The 19,251-nt window shown below is 36.7% G+C and overlaps 1 pseudogene; it reads left to right on the top strand.

Moving 5' to 3' along the window:
- Positions 1–16,364, top strand: part of LOC122144059 — a 33,016-nt pseudogene extending 16,652 nt beyond the window's left edge.
- The last annotated feature ends 2,887 nt before the right edge of the window (positions 16,365–19,251 follow it).

Genomic DNA, 19,251 nt, shown 5'->3' with positions numbered 1-19,251 from the left:
GTTTTCCAGCCACTTTGGCTGGAACTGACACTTTCCCATTTTTCCTAGGTTCAGATCGGTCCACCGCTGTACAAAATGCCTGCGTCACCTCCGCATCACGGCAATATTGCTCCGGCCGTAACCAATTACCAAACTGGTTCCGCGTGTTTATCACACTAACGTAACGTTACATATCTTGCGACGACTTTTTTTTACTATTTTTTTTTATGGCTATATTCAATAAATTTATATAAAATTCTCTTCAAAAAACTATAAAAAAATTTAATGCCTGTAGGAATCAAATTTAATGCTTTTTAATGCCATTTAAGGCCTTATTTTTTCGCAAAATCCATTTAAGGACTTTAATGCTTTTTAAGGCCCCGCGGAAACCCTGTAGAGTATAGCAAAAGCTAATTTGCATCTCAGGTCCCTAGAAAGGCTTTTTAAAAAAAAAATGAATAATAAAAACAAAGAATAAAACTACTGCTCATAGAATAAAACTACCACAATATATGTCACTTACAGACATTCAAATACCTACCTAAATTATACATATAAGAATGGAGCTTTCAACTCCGGCCAAAAAAAACCTTTTACATTACATTACACTTTTACATACAAAAATTATTACATTTAAAATATGCGTGCAGTTCTGGTTTATTTTGAACCAACCGCTTTTACCTTCAATGTAAATGACTTTATTTCAAGTATTTCCTTAAACTCATTTGGCAACAGGTTCCAGAGTTTGGAGCCCTCAATAGAAAAGGCTCTTTGTCCTTGTGTAGTTCTACAAAAATTAATCCTACAATTCCCACCTGCCAAACCTCCTAGTGATTCTACTTGTATCATCCTGTCTCTTTATCAATTTACATAGAACAGATGGTGCCTTATTGTGCAAACATTTAAAAATCAATTTTATATATAACAGATTTTTAAAATTTGTAAAACTTAGCATATTCATGGTTTTTTTTAAACATTGCAGTGATGCCATCGATTTGGCTTTTTATCCATTATGTTTAGAGCACAATTATTCAACATTTAAAATTTTTTGATTGCATGCATAAAAAGATGAGCTGCCTCATTTGAGATATATTTTCTAATAAGTCTAAAACAATTTAGGTTACTCCTTACCATTTTTGATAGCTTTTTTATATGTTTTATCAAATTTAAGTTGTGAGTCTAAAACAATACCTAAAAAATTAAGCTCATCTACCTCCTCTATTTCTTTATTATTTACTCGAATTATTACTTTTTCTTTTTGCTTTCTATTAGAAAAGCGCGTAAAGACAGTTTTCTTAACATTCAGAGTAAGATGATTTTCCTGGAGCCATATAGATATCCTTTCCATTTGTTTATTTAAAACTGCAGCAACCTTAGCAGATTACTTAGCTGATAAAGCTGACATTCAACATCTGGACAACAACATGGTAGATCATTTATAAATAAACTAAAAAGCAAGGGGCCTAAGATTGAGCCTAGACGCGTGCTCACAAGATCTCCCGATTCTTACCGAACTGAATTCAGTTCACTGGAGACTCGCTCTAAATGGTTCATTTGAATCAGTGAGTTGTCGACTGGAGAACAGCTGCAATCGGATCATTCTAATTTGTGAATGAATCGTTTGGTGCGATTTGCGAACCGATTTAAAAGGTTAATTGAAAATCACGCGGTCTAGACGATGCCAATAATAACCGAGCACACAACTGATGCTTGCGCGCGCGGTAAATCACTTCCGCGAGAGGAAACTAAATCGGACGCGAGGAAACGGAGCCCCGCGAGCTCATTTCAAACTCTCACGCGTGTGTGACATGTCCTCTGCGCGCAATACAAGCCCTCGCGCGCAATACAAACACTCGCGCGCGCATGATCATTCCCCAAATCCTCGCGCTCGATCTTCTCACCTCTGCTCGCGCTAACAATTTTATTTTAGTCAGTCGTGGGGCGGGGCTTGCTGTTTTAGTTATCTCAAATGTCATTGGTTATTCCCGTTTTCCTGAAGTCAGTATTGGACGCTTGTTATAAGATGATTAATAATTCACTTGACTTGACACATGACTTCATCAGTGGACCAGATACATGTGAGTTATTTCATTTGCTTGTTTTATTTATTTTTGTCTTTATTTAATGTAATTTAATGCCTTGTTCATAGAGTAGATCTTTTTTAGAGATACTTGATTAACTGGAAGTCTTCTGATTGCTAGTGATTGCAGTCTTGTGATAAGAGATACACATATGAACCCTTTTTACAGACTGTAATGATCCACACACACACACACACACACACACACACATATATAAAGCTAAATGAATGACAGTGAAGTGTTTAAAAAGTGTTTTATCTTTAATCTTTTAAATAGATACATCTTAATATTTGTAGGTTAGTTTAGTCTGTGTTCCTATAAAACACAGGTTTCATCATGTTTGCATTTGATTTACAGTGTTACTAGTCATTTACTATCAAGATCTGTCCATTCACTGATGTTTATGAAAACTGATTCCTGTTTATTGAAAAGAAACTTGTAATACATTCAATCCCAATGTATTTGTAGTTTACTATCAAGATCTGTCCTTATTTTTTTTTTCCCTTTGTAATTGCAGGTCGTGTACGTTGAATGCAGCAAATAACAACCGGGCCTCGACATCATACCAATTATTCTCAGAAGCAGTCCAGAATTTGGCATACTGTCAAGGCAAGTACAGTAAAGTAAAAAAGCATTTTAATTTTCTTTTTTTTTTCGGAAATGTATTCCTTTTTTTTTCCTTTAAACCAGGGTCAAGGGAGACCAAGGACTGGAGGATGTACACAGATCGCCAGGTTCATGTTTTCTTCAAGAGGCACTGAGCAACATAGTTTCATATCTGGTAAAAGTGTCCATAATCAAAGGTAAAGTACAGTTGTCTGAAATTTCATTTTAGTCCTAAAATTTAGTAACTTTAGTTATCTGTAGGTAGCTTTTAATGTCACTTTTATGTAAGAAAATATCTTACAATTATTAATAAATCAAACTGATCTGTTTTTAAACCTGTTTCTAATAGGATTGAATGCATTTGGTGTGATGTCAGAATCAAGACTCAGACATGCTGCACTTGCTGGAGGCAGAAGGACTGCTTGACTTATTGAGGACCTGTTTAGTGTACAGTACCCTTTTCTCTCAACCATCCAGGCAGACTTGAACACATTTGCAGAAGCCTGGACTCTTCATGCACTCTCCTCAGAAGGCAGTCGAAGCTCAGAGCAGCTGTGGCACATTGGACTGACACACACAAGATGTACTAATCTGAGAGATATGAGACGTATGGAGACCCTGCTTTCTTTACTCTGTCTCCACACTGCTGTTCATGCATATGTATGTCCAAGTGGATTTTTTAACTATGTATTTAACTGCTAAATCATTAAGATATTGAAGAGCTAAATTTAGATGTTGACATAGCAGCTTCTTATGATGCCTGTGAAGATGTATATTTACATTTAGTCATTTAGCAGACACTTATCCAAAGTGGCTTACAGATAAGGACAATGAAAGAAATTAAAATCAACAAAAGAGCAATAATACATAAGTGGCTTATAACAAGTCACAGTTAGGTTGACGTATAACAAGTAGCAAGTTTAAAAATATGTATTATATAATAAAAAGAAAACAGCTAGAATAGAAAAAGAGTAGAACAAGCTAGTGTTAGAGGCCTTTTTTGCATTTTGTTAATTCTATAATAAAAAAAATAGAATACAAGATTACAGAAGTTAGAAGCTAGATTTCAGAGCAGTTGTTCAAGAATGTTAATTCTCTATGAGTTTGGATGGGTTGAGGACACTCAAACACCTGCTGAATTCAACTGGTGCTAATTTTCCTGTCAAAGAACGGGATTTGCTTTGTCAGCAGGTTTTTTTCTACAAATATGGGGTAAAAAAAAAAAAAATTACAGCTATGACCCAGTTTTGATTTTTTTATTTGATGTAGTTTTGGTTTTTAAGTTAATTATTTAATTTAAAATTAGATTTAGATATGACTCTTTGATGTCCTGAAGATTTAGCAGTTACAGGGTCACCGTACCTCATATCTCTTTACGTTTGATTATGGACACTTTTCCCAGATATGAAACTATGTTACTCAGTGCCTCTTGAAGAAAACATGAACCTGGCAATCTGTACATCCTCCAGTCCTTGGCTCCCTTGACCCTGGTTTAAAGAAAAAAAAATGCTTTTTCTTTACTGTACTTGCCTTGACAGTATGCCAAATTTCTGGACTGCTTCGGGAGAATAATTGGTATGATGTCGAGGCCCGGTTGTTATTTGCTGGCATTCACGTACACGACCTGCAATTACAAAGGAAAAAAAAAAAAATGCAACAAAAAGAACATAAGTTAATACATAGGGATTGAATGTATTACAAGTTTCTTTTCAATAAACAGGAATCAGTTTTCATAAACATCAGTGAATGGACAGATCTTGATAGTAAATGACTAGTAACACTGTGAATCAAATGCAAACATAGCGAAACCTGTGTTTTATAGGAACACAGACTAAACAAACATTCAATATTACGATGTATCTAATTAAAAGATTAAAGATAAAACACTTTTTAAACACTTCACTGTCATTCATTTAGCTTTATATAGTGTGTGTGGTGTGTGTGTGTGTGTGTGTGTGTATTACAGTCTGTAAAAAGGTGTTCATAGTGTATCTCTTATCATCACAAGACTGCAGTCACTAATAATCAGAAAACTTCCAGTTAATCAAGTATCTAAAAAGATCTACTCTATGAACAATGCATTAAATTACATTAAATAAAGACAAAAATAAATAAAACAAGCAAATGAAATGATAACTCACATGTATCTGGTCCACTGATAAAGTCATGTGTCAAGTCAAGTGAATTATTAATCATCTTCTAACAGGTGTCCAATACTGACTTCAGGAAAAGAGGAATAACCAATGACATTTGAGATAACAACTAAAACACAAGCCCCGCCCCACGACTGACAAAAATAAAATTGTTCGCGCGAGCAGAGGTGAGAAGATCGAGCGCGAGGATGTGGGGAATGATCATGCGCGCGCGAGGGCTTGTATTGCGCGCAGAGGACATGTCACGCGCGCGCGAGAGTTTGAAATGAGACTCGCGGCGGCTCCCGTTTCCTCGCGGGCTCCCGTTTTCCTCGCGTCCGAACAAGCCTTCCTCTCGCGGAAGTGATTTACCGCGCGCGCAAGCATCAGTTTGTGTGCTCGGTTATATTGGCATTAAAATGCCGCCACAGAGAAAAGACTCAGTTCGTTTATGAAACAGAAACCGCTTCTGCGTGTCGGAGCATGTGATATATTATAAGCAGTAACGATATGTTTTTATGAAATATAGTGAAGTAAAAAAGTACGATATTATGCTTTGGAATGTAGTGAAGTAAAAGTTACTCAAAATAAAACTACTCCAGTACAGTACAGATACTATGAAAAATGTACTTAATTACAGTAACAAAGTAAAGCTACTCTGTTACTGACCACCAATGATACATACACACACACACACACACACACACACACACATACATATATATATATATATATATATATATGCTCAGTACTATTTTAAGGAAAAGCAAGACTTAGATAAGTAATAAACTGTATTTCTAAATCAGTAAATCTGCAAATATTGTCTTAAATAAAGTCTTATTATACAAATTTTAATTTGTGGCACTTCGCATTTTATATAGTTTAAATGTTGCCCACTTGGCCTCTGAACTTGAGTATCCCTGCTTTTAAAGGCTTGCGCACTCAACGGTTTGTGAAATGGAGCTTTGTGATCGTGTATCCTACCTCTCTCATTCGACAAAAATCCAAATATTCCATAACCTTTCCATATTTGCAAAATTGTTGCCTTGTGTGGAGATTAACTAACAGTAGCCTAACTCTTTTCGAGGTATATCTCTTTGGACCTTCTTGCATCATGCAGGTGCAAAATGTTGTTCTATTTTTTTTTTTCTTTATTATAGCCATGATCAGATCAGAGACAATTAAAGTGGCAGCCCTAGGAAGACCTCTGTTTCTTGTGTACGCTTTACAACTGCCATGAAGATTCTTTCATTCCAGGTGGTGTAGTTTTCCCTAAAATTAAAACAATATAAAAACCTCACAATTATTTCAAGAGTACATAACTTTCTCATACACACAGTAAACTGTTTTTAAAGCCATTTTTCATTTCAGGTGTTACTCTGTGGGATAAGAAATCAATGAATGAAGATTTGGCCCGTTATCCAAAGCCCGACACATATTCTACGTTAAGTAGTTCTGACTCTCTCTCAAGTAAATTCAGTATCCTGGATGCAAGTGCATCCCTGAAGGCCAGTTTCTTGGCGGGGCTGGTAAAAGTGGAAGGATCTGCCAGTTACCTGCATCACACCAAATCCTCAAACCAGCAGTCAAGAGTTACAATGTTTTTACAGGGAAAACCCAAGTTATGAACACCTCACTATGACCCAGCTGGACAGCATCACCTACCCTCAGGTGTTTGACCAGAAAACTGCAACTCATGTGGTCACAGCTGTGTTGTACGGGACGTGCAGGCATTTATGGTGTTTGATTATACACTATCAGAAGATGAAAAAGAGCAGCATCTGGATGAAAACTGGATGGCATGGTCAGAAAGTTCTCTGAACTTTCCATTCATGGACAAGGTTCTGTAAATATGACAGATGCTGAAAAGGAAATGGCTAAGATGATCACCTACAAGTTCCATGGGGACTTCATTCTTGAACCAGAACCCCACCACATTCAAGCAGGCCATGGAGATATACAACCAGCTCCCCGCTCTGGTGAAGAATAATCCACAGAGAGTGGTTCCAATAAAAGTCTGGCTCTATCCTCTAAATTTATTGGACCATAAAGCAGCTCAGCTGGAGAGAGAAATCAGCACAAGTCTGCTTTACAACATTGAACATATAATGGATTTGCTAGGAGATGCCAGAGAGGACATACAATGACCTGTCAGGAAACACACTGGTAAAAAGATTCAGAGACATTAAAGAGAGGCTGGGCTCATTTCAGGACTCATTTAACCTTTACAAGGCAATGCTGCTAAAAGCAGTTGGCAGGGTTTTGCCTGGTATTCGAGCAGGAAAGGAGGGAGGAGAATTGCATGAAAAAGATCCTGAAAATTCACAGTAGTTCCCCATTCAATGATAACATGCTTATGCAGTGGTTACATGATGCCCAGTCTGAACTTGACATTTTGAGTTCTTACAAAAAAGGCACTGCATAGGATCAAAATTGAAAACTCAGATCATCTCAACACCATCCTTCTTGATTTTGATATTGATGCAGTGGTATCCTTGACCCTTCACATCTCTGGAATATGAAGACCCATACCTTTCAGCCCTGCAGGAGTTTCTGAAAGTTGACAGGTTTAACGAGCTAGACCAGATTAACACTTTCTCTGTGAAATCTGTCAGAAAGTGGTTCAAAGATCACCATGTCATAATAAAGATGAGAGAGAACTTGTCTAAATTCACCAGGTTTGCAGAGGCAATAAAGATGAAAAGAAAATCCGCTTCCATTATTTCTGCCATCTCCAATCCCAACATTACAGGCTCTTCCATCTATCTGTATGAAAAAGGGGAACTGACAGACACACAGTTCCAGCCTGTGTCCAAGCCGCCTCCACCAATAGTGAAGAATGTCCTGGATCAATCTGTGTCCCTGATACTACAGACGCCTTCATCTACTGAGAGAGTGTTGTACAGAGTGGAGTACAAGAAAAAAATCTGGAGATGAGGAACCATGGCTTTTTTTAAAAACACAGATGTCAAAACAATTTACTCTGACTGGATTGGAGTCTGGAAAGCAGTACGTGATCCGCTGCAGGATAGTTGGTAAAGTGGGAGTGAGTGAAGCCAGTGATACTGTTAGCTCTTTTGGTAAGTGTCATGTGCATATTTTAATGAATAATTAACAAGCGGCAAACCTCCCACTCTCTCTCGTGAAGCCAACAAGGAAGTGACCAAAACTGTAATTCATCAGTCCTATAGACTCCCCATGTTAAAATGCCCAACTTTACAGCAGAAAAAAGCCGTTTACAGCCTGGTGCAAAAAATGATTTTGGTCTATATACGTAGCTAATTTTTCATGACAAACTGTGAGGGGGGGTGATTTTTTTCATCTGTTTAAATTATATTAAGCCCTAAAGTTCTGCATAATTAAGGGCGTGGCCACTTAAGTGACAGGTTGGATTGCCGCTGCTGACAATGCCGTCGAGCTAGGTGGGCGTGGCTTCAGCCTTTTTGCCCATTTTTGAATAACAGAGTAACATGGTGATGGCCTGCCAAGATGGCGATGGCCCGGTCCACCCACTTTGAGCTTCAAAAACGCTCTTTCAGAAATCTACGGGTGACGTCACGAACACTACGTCCACGTTTTTATACAGTTTATGATAATTAACAGATGTGACTCTCAAACTGTCCCATTCACACAGCATATCACTATTAGTATTGCCACTATATTAATGAATATCTGACTTTTAGGCATATTAGGTACACAGTTGGGGATAAAAATGACAAACCAATGCATAACCCAGATGATGTTACTTACCTGTAGGCAGTGCTGGGTAGTAATTGATTACATGTAATCTTGATTACGTAATCAGCTTCCAAAATGTTAGTACTTGCAATTAGATTATATCACATTTAAAAGTACTTGTTATCAGTTAAATTTTTATTGATTACATGATAACATATTACATATTATTCACATAACGCTTATATACATTCAGAAAGTCTTCCAGTTTTGTGGGCATTCACACACCGATGAGTCACTAGTCAGGTGGATATTATTACAGAGAACTTTGAGTAGTCACATAGCATTTAAACCCTGAATTAAACAAAAAATAAATAAATGAATAATTTAAATTTTAAGAATTGTTTTCATTGCATTGCCATTGACACCGATGAACACATTAATTTTTGAAGGGAAAAAAAAAGCAAAGAAAAAAGATAGGCTAATATATATATAATATATATATATATATATATATATATATATAGATATATATATATATATATATATATATATATAATATAGGTTAGGTAGTAATTGTTAGCCTGAATGCACTATAAGACACCTTTGGTTAAAAGTGTCTGCTAAATGCATTTTATATATAATATATATATATATATAGACTCATAGACTCTTCAAAGACATAATCTATACACACACACACACACACACACACACACACACACACATTACATTTACATTACATTTAGTCATTTAGCAGACGCTTTTATCCAAAGCGACTTTACAAATGAGGACAATGGAAGCAAACAAAATCAACAAAAAAGCAATGATATACAAGTGCTATAACAAGTCTCAGTTAGCTTAAAGCAGTACACATAGCAAGGGCTTTTAAATAATATAATAATAAAAAAAAGAATAGAAAAAGAATAGAGCAAGCTAGTGTTAGAGGTATTTTTTTATATAACTGTATAATAAATGAAAAGAAAATAGAATACAAAAGATTAGAAAGGTAGTTTAGATGTTTTTTTTTTTTTAAATAGAATTAGAATAGTTGAGTGCTAAAGTTAGAGGGTCAAATAAAGATGGAAGAGATGTGTTTTAAGCCGATTCTTGAAGATGGCTAAGGACTCAGCTGCTCGGATTGAGTTGGGCAGGTCATTCCACCAGGAGGGAACGTTTAATTTAAAAGTCGTTAAAAGTGACTGTGCTTCTTTGGGATGGCACAATAAAGTGACGTTCACTTGCAGAACGCAAGCTTCTAGAGGGCCCATAAGTCTGAAGTAATAAATTTAGGTAAAGGGGTGCAGAGCCAGGTGGTTTTGTAGGCAAACTCAATGCCTTGAATTTTATGCGAGCAGCTATTGGTAGCCAATGCAAACTGTTAAACAGAGGTGTGGACGTGTATTCTTTTCGGCTCATTAAAAATTAATCTTGCTGCCCGCGTTCTGGATTAATTGTAAAGGTTTGATAGAACTGTCTGGAAGACCTGCCAAGAGAGCATTGCAATAGTCTAGCCTGGACAGAACAAGAGCTTGCACAAGGAGTTGTGCAGCATGTTCCAAAAGAAAGGGCATGATCTTCTTAATGTTAAATAAAGCACATCTGCAGGACCCGGACAGTTTTAGCAATGTGGTCTGAGAAAGTTAGCTGATCATCAATCATAACTCCAAGGTTTCTGGCTAACACACACACCCTGGCCACTTTATTAGGTCCACCTGTTCAATTGCTTGGTAACACAAATTGCTAATCAGCCAATCACATGGCAGCAACTCAAAGCATTTAGGCATCTAGATGTGGTGAAGACAACTTTCTGAAGTTCAAACCGAGCATCAGAATGGGGAAGAAAGGGAATTTAAGTAACTTTTAAAGTGGAATGGTTGTTGGTGCCAGACGGGCTGGTCTGAGTATTTCAATAACTGCTGATCTACTGGGATTTTCACACACAACCATCTCTAGGATTCACAGAGAATGGTCTGAAAAAGAGAAAATATCCAGTGAGCGGCAGTTGTTGGGGACGAAACATAAACGTTTTAGAAAAATTTGACGATAATGAGCTTTTAAAAAGGTGTCGTCTTAATCATAAGGGTATTATGACTGTTGTTTTCATTAACAAGTTGGGCAAGAAGTAACTACTATTCTTGCATCCAGTTTGGTTTTCTTTTATGTTTACACGCCTTACTATTAGCCATGATTATTGTACTCCGTTAATTAAAGGCTGTTTATATGCATATCTGCTAATTGTTTTACATGTAAGTGGCTGACAATTGGCTGAACATATACTTATTTAATTAGTGAGACTTAGCCTACATTTTTAAATATTTATTTGAATGTGCATGATCTTTTTAAACCTTTATCTATATATATGGCAACATAATATTGTGCTCTTCAATATTTCTATGAATAAATCTCTGACAGAGACTATCAGCCAATCACTGTGGGCATAGTTAGTAAGCAAGCTGACATCATCCATAGCAACAAGCTCAACCCCGCCCCCCTTACGCTGAGCTTAAGAATTCTGTCTATTCCTTAGTAAAGTTTGTCTCAGTAGCTTTGTGAATAGGTTCTAAGAGAAACACTCTTAGGTAAAAACTTTTACCTCTATTTAGGAGAACTCTTAGTGGTAAGAAAAAATGTTTTGTGAATAAGGGCCCTGTTATTTAAGGATCCACCCGCCAGCCCCAAAAGCGGAGTCCAGCGGCCTGGTTAAAGATTTAATGGGCATTTGATCTTTACTTGCACTTCTGAATTTTTCAGGATTTAGTTTCCATTTTAGTCTAGCTCCGTGTTCAATCTGACTCCAATTTCAAGTGATATATATCAAGGCAATATTTCTTGTGTAAAAAAAAAAAAAGATTATAAATCTCGATTTGTTTATTCATTTAGATATTTGATTATTCTAGACATTCCATATTTTCAATTATTTGTTCACTGGGGACATAATGTCTCATTTGAGCCTTGCGTCGGCCAGGGTGCTGGTCTCACGCAGTGTTAATTTTGACAGGCATTTTTGATTTTGTCTTAGTCTTTATCTAAAGATGAAAATGCTTCATAGGCTTAAGCCCTATTCGGACGGGACTAGTTTTCTAAACTACGTTTGAGTTTTTGATTCTTACCACCTGACGTCTGCTATTTTTCATGTAGCAATCCGGACGGGACTAACATCTCCGTGTTTATTACAGAGGTGGGAGGGTCTGTTTTGTGCATCTGGGCGTCACAGTGATCTGTATGCGTGCATTGCATATGGTCATTCGGATTGCTTACCATTAGTATTATTACACAATAAATACTAAAAACTAAATGGCTATATAGCAAAACCATGTTAATGTATGGTTTCTTTAGTTTAACTTTTTTTTTTTTTGTTGTTGTTTTTTTTGTAGTAGGCTAAACCCATGTTTAATTTTCATAAAGGTACATCTGTAATTAAAACATTATGTAAACTGAATGCATAAATAATGTGAGTAATCTTACCTGATGCTGATATTACAATAGCCAGTATTAGCAGTTTACGTGATCTGGCTCTTGATTTTATTATTTTTTATTTTTTTATCATTATTATTTCTTTGCAGGGGAAAGCAAATATTTCAAACATGCGCGCGGTAAGAGCATCTACGGTAATTCACGTTGGCCAAAACACACAAGGAAACGCGTTGTGAAATAAAATATCGCCGGCAATCACAGACATTCGCATTCGGACGGGATTACTTTTCTCAGAGGATCACTGAGTTTGCTGAAAAAACGGGATTATTTTCTCAGAGGGTCACAGTAGGTAATTTGCTCTGGTACTATAACAGAGGTTGTGTGAGAGAAACAGATTCGGTCTGTGTTATGATGATTTATCTAACGACCCCCTGTAAAACTAGTCCCATCCGAATAGGGCTTCACCAAGTACGTCTGTGAAACACAGATTTCTCTAACGACCGCCTGTAAAACTAGTCCCATCCGAATAGGGCTTAAGTCATTACTTTTAGCCAAACTGCAGTTACCAACACATTTATTTTGGTAGCTATTTTAAATGTAGTCTTCAAAAAAAAATAGTCTTCTCTCTTTAGACAAAAATCAAGTAAGCTTATGAGAAATTTGAATCATGGATTGAATTTGGAAAACCTTAAAGGGATACTCCACCCCAAAATGAAAATTGTCATTAATAACTTACCCCCATGTCGTAACCCCCCAAACCTGTAAAAGCTTTGTTCGTCTTCAGAACCCAATTTAAGATATTTTGGAGGAAAATAGGGAGGCTTGAGACTGTCCCCAGAGACTGCCAAGTAAATAACAGTGTCAAGGTCCAGGAAAGCATCGTCAGAGTACTCTATCTGCCATCAGTGGGTTCAAACGTAACCCTATGAAGCGACGAGAATATTTTTTGTACACAAAAAACCCCCCAAAAAAACGCTTTTCATACTTTCCTGGACCTTGACACTGTTTATTTATTTGGCAGTCTATGGGACAGTCTCAAGCTTCCCTGTTTTTCATCCCAAAATATCTTAAATTATGTGCCAAAGACGAACGAAGCTTTTATGGGTTTGGAACAACATGGGGGTAAGTGATTAATGGCAAAATTTTCATTTTTGGGGTGGAGTAGAACAAAGCTTTTATGGGTTTGGAGAATGTACATTGTGTTAGACAGGGTGTTTCGTGACCTGAAGGGGTACGTTTGTTGAGTTCTCTCTGCCTCTACATGTTGAGCGGGACCAGTATTTTTACAGACTGTTAGGTCATGCCCTATATTTTTTTAGCTTCACGTATCCAGAGTTTTATTCTTAAGGTGCTATAATACATTTTTTGCAATGGTTGTTCTTGTTGCTACAATGCTTCAAATTGGGTCTGGCTTGTTTTATGAGCGTACCCCTGTTTGTCATACTAGTCTAAGTTATATTGTTCACATTTTTAACTTTAAAGAGGTTAACGAACTCTTTCAGCATCGATACTTGTAATAATGCATAAAATAATTCCATTAGGGTCTCAGCTACAGCTAAATGATAAAAACAAACTTAAGAATGTTGTTGGCAGTTTGTGGGTGTCTGTGAAAATTGTGTGTGTGCGTGAGAGAGTTTGAAAGAAAAACGTTTTAGGTTAAATGTGATTTTACTACAAACTACAAGCATTCTAACTTAGAAACATAACCCTATGTTATTTTCTTCCCCATCAAACCGGTTGTTTTCGACACATTTAAAAAGTCAAAATAAAGTTTATTTTGTTTTGATGAGAAAGTTAGATAATGGTATATAAATTAATTCATTTTATTGACTAATGTGATAGAATCATGCTTAATTTACAAGGTTATGTATTTATACAATAATGTTTCATGTACTCACTGGTTACTGTATACATATTCAAGAGGAATGCATAACCTCATTGTTTTAATCAATCAAAAAAAATTTTAGTCTGTCATTACAAAATATCTTAAAATACGTTCTATGTTCATTTGTCTCAAGACTCTGAACCAACTGAGTATGGCCTACATGAAAGCTAAAAAAGATTACTTTTTAAACTATTTTTAACAGTAATATTGAACTTTACACATACTTAACATCTTAACACGAGTAAGATATTAATGTCATCACAAACCGTCAGACACATCAGCTTGGGGGGAGTAGTATGAAGCTGCAGACTCGGTAAGCCTGCTGCATCTACAGGCCCGCACCCAGAGTCACGCATTCTCAGACCCCTTGCAACCCGATCTCACAGCAATTCGTACATATTTTAGGAGGTGGCTAATGTCGTATGGATTCGTACGACCACACTTGTACAAATTCATACGATTTTTTGCCACAACCTATGTATTTTACGAGTTGCACAATTCGTATGAATTTTGTATGAATGACCTACACCTAACCCCGCCCCTAAACCTAAACGACAACGGGGGTTTAGACAAATAGTTTGATTAAAAAAGAAATCATTGAATAAAATTGACAATACTCACGTTTCGGTTCTTCACGTGTTTTATCCGATCCCAATTTGATAGGAGGTGCTGTCTCGAAAAAAACGAGGGGACTGAGAATGCGGGACTCTGGGTGCGGGACTGTAGATGCAGCAGGCTCCGAGTCTGCAGCTTCATAATATTGGCTTGGGGTGATAAGATGAGCTTATTGATTCTTTTTTTCTATAACTTTTTTGATCAAATTCTTAGTAAAATAATAAACTATAAAGGTATCAGTTGTTTTTATTTAATATATAAATAAAATGGTATAGTGTACATTAAATATGTGTGGCATTTATAATAATGCCATTTTAAAGTGAGAAAGTAATCTGTTGTAAAGATTCCTGAGACATTTGTTGCACCTTGTTTAAAAAAACAACAACAACAACCTAATGACAGCTAATTTTCAGTCTGTTTTAGGTCTAATTCATAAAGAAAGCACCTTGCATTCATCAGAGGATCATTTGGCTACTTCTAATGCCTTCTTTAGAGCATCATGGTTTTAGGGTGTGAAAGATCTAAAAATCCACAAAACTTAACTTATTTGTGTCAAAAACAAAGTTACATCATCATTTAATCATACTGCTTTCCATCAACATGTAGTTTTTGCATGTATGTCCTGTTTTTGTTTGTGTGTATGTTTGTGTTTGCATGTATGTCTTGTTTTCGTGTTTGCATGTATTGTTTGTATTTGCGTGTATGTTTGTGTTTTGCATATACGTTTGTTTGCGTGCATGTGTGTTTGCATGAATGATGGTGTTTGGTGTTTGCGTGTATGTTTGTATGCTTTGCATGTATGTTTGTGTTTGCTTGCTGTTTATGTTTGCATGTATGTCTGTGTTTTTGTTGTGAAGCAAGCCCTGCAGCGCAATTATCCCCTCCTCCCCCGCTGGCCTGCAACTCACACTTGCAAAAACTTTCCGGGCCGAGATAACGCTTACGTCATGTATTAATATTCTACCGAATAATTAATATAATTAATTTATAATTTATGCCGTGCATTGATTTTCAACTTGTATGAATCAGTAATATGTTTGCAGTCATAATGATGACAGTAGCGCACACAAAATAATATCTGCTCCGCGCTCACACTGCATGCGTACCGGTCGCCCAAACCGAACCGTGCCTTGGCCCACCTCTTCCTACCGTGCCACGCAGGCCGGCAACAGCGAGAATCATCTTTTCTTTCTTTGCGTGAACATTTGGGTGGTGTTATGGCAAATCTTCCCACATAGTGACGTAGAGAATGTGGAAGCATATTTAAATGAGCGAGTTTTAGGAAAGGCAGTTGTGGTCGAGTCTTACTTTTATAAAGAATATTTCTTTGGGTTTTAGACCTTTAGTCTTCGCAAGTTTACAGATCTTCTTAATGAACCAAGAGCTTGTAACACGGCCAAACAGAAAGGAAAACTTGAAATCACATCATATGACCCCCTGTTAAGGTCCAATTCATCACTATTACGTATTAGCTACAGGCCCCCCCCCCCCCTTAGCATGCATATTGCTAGCATTCTGGCAGTTTATTAGTATTTATAAAGCACATATTAATGCCTCTATTCTGGCATGACCATATTTCAGATCTCTTAATCCACTCCATACTTAACAACTACCTCACTATCAATAAGCAGTAATTAGGAGTTATATAATAGAGAGAAAAAATCTTAATAGTGATGTTCCCTAATAGAGATGTTTTCCCCATTCAAAAGTGTTAAAATACAGTTAATTACTAACTGTGTGAACGTTGAGGCTTTTAGCACTCAAAAAAAATAAAAATAATAAATAAATAAAAATTAAAAATTAAAAAAAAAAACTTTATTTTGCTTTATTTTTATGTTTTCTCTTAATTATTTTCACAGTAGGAACTGAGATTGTGGGTGGGACAGGAGGTGATGAATTCTCCTTTAAATCCACTTTAGACAAACGCCTTCCAGAAGATCATCATAACTTATAATTTGGAGCTGGAGGAGGAGGTGGGTGAAGATTGTTTTCATTCCATTTTATCATCTTTATCTTTTAGTTATTTTATATACATGAAATGCATTTTGTCCCACAGGGATTTTTCCATTCAACCTACCATGTGACAACACTGAACACAGTCCAGTGATGATCGTTCCAGGATTACCAGATGATTCAAGTTGGCAGAGTAAAGGAAGTGAAACAAAAGAATTTAATTTTGACAAGACTGATACAATTGTTTTCTGCAAAACTGTGGCCCAATAGAATGCATAACAGACTTGGTGGTCTGGAATTTAGGGTTGAAAAAAAAAATGGTGAAAAAATAAAAATGTCTTTGACAAGTCAAACTGGCTGGGTTATACCTGTGACTCTTAATGTCAAGTCAGGAAGGTGTTACGGTATTAAAGGCGGTTGTTGGGTTGATATTGATTATTTGGTTTTTTGGTTGATTTGGGGATGAGTTTGGTTGTATTTGATTCTATTTGATTTTGTTTAAAGCTATGCATACATACAAACAATGACATCAGGACAGTAATTATATAAAGTATAATTATATAAAAGGTAAAGGTATCAGATCTGAATCAATCAGTAACATTTGACATGTTTTCTAGTATAAATCACACTGTTATAAAGTTTTTGATTTCCAGGTAAAATGGAACCAACAAATAACTCTATTAACAATTGACAAATTAAACATATCACATCTGAGTAAATCAATAAATAGTGGTTGTATTTTGAGGTTTTCAGGGAGAACAATATATGCCATATATTCCTGTTTCATTTATATTCATCTTTATATTTTTGTTCTTGATGATTTATTCTGTTTTGTAACTTTGAGGAAGTACAAAACATCTTGATGTACAATGACAATAAAGAGCATGACAAGCCTCTATTGTTGCTTTTTAAAGATGACTGTGTGTTTCATATGAACCTTTTATTTTAGTTGCAAGCTGTCCTCACAAACTTTTTTGTGCACAGGAACTATTTAGTTATATAACAGTGTGTATTAATCTATGTCCAGGAAAAAAGCCAAAGAAAATTAGCATGTAGAAAGTTAAGTGTCAAAACACCACCAACAAACTCCATCGAGGAGTTTCTGCTAGTAATGTTTAAAAGCCTCACAACGTCCCGCCGCTGCGCGTTAAGTGTGCAGTGTGTGTGCTTGGGTGGGGGGTGATGGTGTACTAGTGTATGTAAATGCTGTTTTTGACAGCGTTGATAATGTTAATGACAGATAATATCATAATTTTTTTCACTTATCGAATGTCGTATCCTGTCAGCAAAAACCTGTCCATGGGCTTTTTTTGATTGCTTTCAATTTAAGTGCCAGCGATGCAGTGTTGTTGCCCATTATTGATTCTAAAACAACAAAAAAACTAAAAATTATTTCCAATCTTTTGCAAATAAGATAAGGTAAAGATATCGCTGACTCTAAACTGCAACTTCCAACTTAATTAACTTTCTAAAGTGTTAAATTAAGTGGAAAACACAAGTCCAAAAACGCTTATAATAGCTGGATCTGGCTCCCGCGCCTTCACTCAAAACTCTCTCAATCCTCATTCACTCCGCCAGCATCTTGCAGTGAACATTTTCATACCAGGGAAGCTAAACATTTTTGCAAAACTGAATTATACATATCATGCAGGCATTCATACAGAGTTTAACTGAGTTTAATGTGAATGGCTATGTCATGTGTGGGGACCTACATTTTTATGATGAGAGGAGAGGAAAGGTTGAGAAAAACACTCCAGGTAAATTTTTGAAATGTACCAGGTTTATATATATATATATATATATATATAACTTTTTTGTGCTGTTTTCTATCAGTTTGGATTTTGAATAAACAATGAAAACTTGCTTGTATTCTTATAGGATTGTCTAGCAATATATTGATTATCGCAGAATCGTTATATTCGTGAATTATCATATCGTGTGCCACGTATTGTAATTCAATATCGTATCGTGAGGTACCCTGTGATTCCCACCCTTAATGGATGGCACCTTTTCCTGCCCGGATTGTGCCTGCTAACTACTCCTCCCTCAAACTCTCGATGGTGGTGCAGCTAGGGGACATACGGGGTCCCCCCGGTGGAGCGGTCGGTTACGATGCACCTTACACGCTATGGTGTTTACTGCAGGTGCACCAGGCCAAGTGTAGCGTTAGACATCTCTGCAGCAGTCACTCGCGTGTCACAGTCACCAAAGTGATTAACTTATTCACGCGGAGAAAACATCCAGATAGACCACCATCGTCTCTTGAACGCACAGCATCAACACTTTATTTATGTGCATGCTCATAACATACACAGTGCGCGGGGCATGCACGTTTCAATGACGTCACTGGCGCGTAGACTATAACATGGCTTTGCCACTTATACTTATTCAATATATGCTTAAGACCAAGGCACTGAAGGACCTGCACGAAGGTGATCCGGAAGTTGCTGAAAGAGCTCCGAACCGCAACTGACCTTGCGCTCTGAGTGATGAAGGTCCCTGCGAGTTCTCTGGGTCGTGCAATGTCCACACTTGTGGTCCTGGAGCGTCACCTCTGGCTGTGTCTCGTTTGACATGAGGACGACCGACAAGTTTGGGGTTTCTCAAGGTCCCTGTGTACTATCGGTAACAATATCTGTAACCTATCTTTTATCAAAGGTCAATTTAGTCTGTGTAACAAAATGGGGGATCACCAGGAGTTCTGTGTTCTCCCGATCATCCACACACATGGTTTGTTGATAGAAAATGAATGGCACAATTCAAAGGTGCTTTTTAAGCAGACCCAAATTTAGTCATTTGTTAATTGAAAGTTTAACATGGCACTGCATTTGATTTGCAATTTTCAATGATTAGAAGCCTGACAAAAAAGACATCTTCATGGAACCTGCATTTAAATGCAACATCATTT

This window comes from Cyprinus carpio, unplaced genomic scaffold (assembly GCF_018340385.1).
Source record: "Cyprinus carpio isolate SPL01 unplaced genomic scaffold, ASM1834038v1 S000006585, whole genome shotgun sequence".
Lineage (NCBI taxonomy): Eukaryota > Metazoa > Chordata > Actinopteri > Cypriniformes > Cyprinidae > Cyprinus > Cyprinus carpio.
This window is presented reverse-complemented; position numbering and strand designations above follow the sequence as displayed.